Source organism: Giraffa tippelskirchi, chromosome 8 (assembly GCF_054371585.1).
Source record: "Giraffa tippelskirchi isolate mGirTip1 chromosome 8, T2T-mGirTip1v1.2.pri, whole genome shotgun sequence".
Classification (NCBI taxonomy): Eukaryota; Metazoa; Chordata; class Mammalia; order Artiodactyla; family Giraffidae; genus Giraffa; species Giraffa tippelskirchi.
The window spans coordinates 32,874,719-32,878,004 of record NC_137282.1 but is presented as its reverse complement, the minus strand read 5'-3'; the positions used below and the strand labels follow the sequence as shown (position 1 = coordinate 32,878,004).

At 51.6% G+C, this 3,286-nt stretch overlaps 1 pseudogene across 1 annotated transcript; it reads right to left on the bottom strand.

Annotated features, from left to right (window-relative positions):
- Positions 1-280: 280 nt before the first annotated feature.
- LOC145518942 (sororin pseudogene) lies at positions 281-2,767 on the bottom strand (annotated as a pseudogene). The gene is made up of 2 exons (XR_014063482.1): positions 2,722-2,767; positions 281-2,656 (listed from the first exon to the last, which is right to left on the bottom strand). The product of XR_014063482.1 is annotated as a sororin pseudogene (transcript).
- Positions 2,768-3,286: the final 519 nt, after the last annotated feature.

Genomic DNA, 3,286 nt, shown 5'->3' with positions numbered 1-3,286 from the left:
TTCACTGTCTATATGAATGAAGTCATTTGAAAAATGAACTCTATTTTCATTTTTTTCCCTTTTTTGTCTTACTGGAGTGTTGGTATGTAGGTAACCTAAAATAATCATTCTAGATAATACGAAAGTCACACAGTCATGTCCGACTCTTTGCGACCCCATAGATGATACAGTCCACGGAATTCTCCAGGCCAGAATACTGGAGTGGGTGGCCTTTCCCTTCTCCAGGGGATCTTCCCAGCGCAGGGATTGAACCCAGGTCTCCCACATTGCAGGCAGATTCTTTTTTTTTTTTAACTTTTTTTTTGTTTTATTTTTAAAAAGAAATCCCAGTTTTCTCTTAAACTCTATTCTTAGTTTTTCAGGGACAGAGACAAGTCTGTAGCAATGACATCAACTGAACATCATCTGGTGACTTACGGCTTTCAGGACAAAGACATTTCCCAGGAGTTGTCCTGCCAGTAAGTGAGGACAACTCTCCAGGTATGGTCCAGGGTGTCTGCGTTCACCCTGGCAAAGGGGCTTGTGTGACAAAGCATGAAGCACTGGACAGGTAGCCTAGGGCTCCTAGGCCTTGCAGAGCTTAATTGGTACCCACCAGGCCTGTGCCATTTAAGGGACCCTAACCAAGCAAACACTCATCTTCCCTGACGTCCTCTGCTATCCACTAGTCCCTCCACATTCCTCTTAGCTTCTACTTCCATGAATCCATAATCATCAAAAGGTACAGTGGCCTGGGCTACAGCAGAAGCTGTGGTTGGGCAGACTTTGAAAGCTCACCTTTTATCAATATTGAGAAAAGAGAAAGAAGGGTTGGGGCATGTGGATCACCAGAGACAATAAGATGACCCCTTCCTTCCCCCAGTTCAACTCCTAATATCTACCTCAGACAGGGTCCTAGTGTGAGAGGACGCTAAGGAGGCTGAAAGTTAAAACTGTTATCAACCTGGCCCCTCTCTGGCACATAAGAAAAGCTTCCTAGTACTTTATAAAACACTAAGGTCACCAGGACCATACAACCCCAAAGTTTTTCCTCTAGAGCTGAGTAGACTGTACACTTTGTAAAAAACGGGTACGAGTAACAAGAGAGGGCGCCTTCGGCCATGGGCCCCTTCCCAGCCCTCTGCAGGCATCAACCCAGAATCCCTGAGCCTCAGGATCTATGCTGTCTTGAGACACCTTCTTCACCTCAAGCAGCCATTGCTCCATCAGCCTGCATTTAACCCAACATCTCAGCAGCAACACACAGAACTATAAAACGCAGCTTCCTTGTAGTAGACATTTACCGTCTGAGACCCAACCAAGGCCTCCCTCTCTCCTACAAAAAAGACTCTATAGGTCGAGGGTCCAGCTTCTTCCTCAGATAGGACTTCTCCACTCTACGGGTTCTGTGCTCCCGGACCATCTACAGAATCTAAGAGGAAACCCAACCTTCGCTACCTAGATGGGCTCGAGGAGGGGAACCAAGCCCCAGCAGAGGTGACTCAGTAGAGAAAGCCCAAGGCTGGCCGTGGCCCCCGCACCCGTCTCTGGTGGGCTGGTACAGAACAACAGCATTTCCCGACAGGAGCAGAAAGGTGCCCTCTCTCCCCCCAACCCCCAGCCCTTTAACCTTCTCTGGCTGGGCCAGTGATTCCTGCTCTCTAGTCTGCGGCCTGACTGGAAAGTGGCTGGGATACTCTGGGAGGCGGGGAAAGAGGATGGTAGGTCACTGACTACAGACGGGACACCAATGCGATGCTGAACCAGGCAGGTCCCATTTCCAGAAGCTTGGATGGCTGCAGCCGCTGTACCATCCCCCAGAGGACAGCCCTCACGTGCAGAAACAGTACATGCATGGGGAACAAGACGAGGGAAGGGGACCCCAAGTGTCTTTTCCACAGGGAGAGGGAACTATGTACAGCGGGAGGAGGGCAGAGTCTAGCTAGGGACACCTCTACTTCATCTCATTCAACCAGGAGGTCAAAGCGCTCAGCAGCTTCAAACTCAGCATTCATGGCCGCGGCCCACTCATCCAGCTCCGATTTCAAGATCTCCGGTACCTTCTTCTTCTTTCGTTTCTCTTTCACAACCAGAGGGGAGATTCCAGGGAGAGTTGTGTCTGGGGCCCAGGGCTTCACAGGGACCCTGGGGACCTCAGCTAACTTTGAATCCACCACGGGCGAGACTCCAGCCAAGTCTTCAGCTGCCAGCAGCCCCTCAAAGCCAAAGCAGGACCGGCGGCCTGGGGTGGAGGTGGACGCAGAGCCCAGAGTCTCTAGGCGGCTGTATGAGCGCCTGACCTTCTGTGACATTTCCAAGTCTCTGGCGTCCAAGTCTCCTTTCCAGGAGTTGGACTCAGCATTCACAGGGCATAGCACAGGAGTGGAGGGGGCGGTGACAGGGACACTGCAGGTCTGGAAGAGGTCCTCCTTAGTAAGCTTTTTGCTAGGAGGGTTGTTTTCTTTCTCCAACAAAAAAGCGATCCGGGGGCTTCTTCGAGGAGAGTTAATGGATGGGATCTCTACAGTATGGGCCACGATCTTCTTCAAGACGATGGGCTTTCTGACTGGAGCCTCCTGAGGTGCCTTAGGCCAGATTTCCGGGAGGGTGTTTGGAAGATCAGAGCCTGATTTCCGCTGGGACCTCCGCCGAGACCGAGTGAGTAGGAGTTGGGGCGCTTGGTCCGAACTGCGTCCCTGAAATGGCTCAACCCCACCTCTCCCGCGCGCCCCCTCCGCTCACCGGGGCACTGGGCGGCCCCTCCGGACCGGGTTCGCCTCTCGGACATGTCTAGCTTTGGTCTCTATCCCCTCTGCCACAGGTGCAGCCACGAGAGCTCGCGCCAACCCGAAGGGTAAACGTTCGAATTCTGCAGGCAGATTCTTTACCAGCTGAGCCACAAGGGAAGCCCAAGAATACTGGAGTGTATAGCCTATCCCTTCTCCAGTAGATCTTCCCAACCCAGGAATTGAACCGGGGTCTCCTGCATTGCAGGTGGATTCTTTACCACCTGAGCTACCAGGGAAGCCCATACTTTGCCTTTATTAATTTCCATCTCAGTCCGGTTTGCAAAAAGCTTCGCAGTCTATACCCACTATGACAGTCAGAGTCAGGAGTTGGGTGAGACAACAAGGCATAGAGTCTCACGCTTCAATTCAAGGAGGCACTCAGGCTCAGGTGCCCCCAGGCACATGTCTGGTCCCTGAGAGTGAGTGCCTTCTTAAGTTTTGAACCCTGGGTTCTTCATTCTTAAGAAGATATTTACGGTAATCTTACTTGGGGCAGTCATTACAAATCCATGATTTAC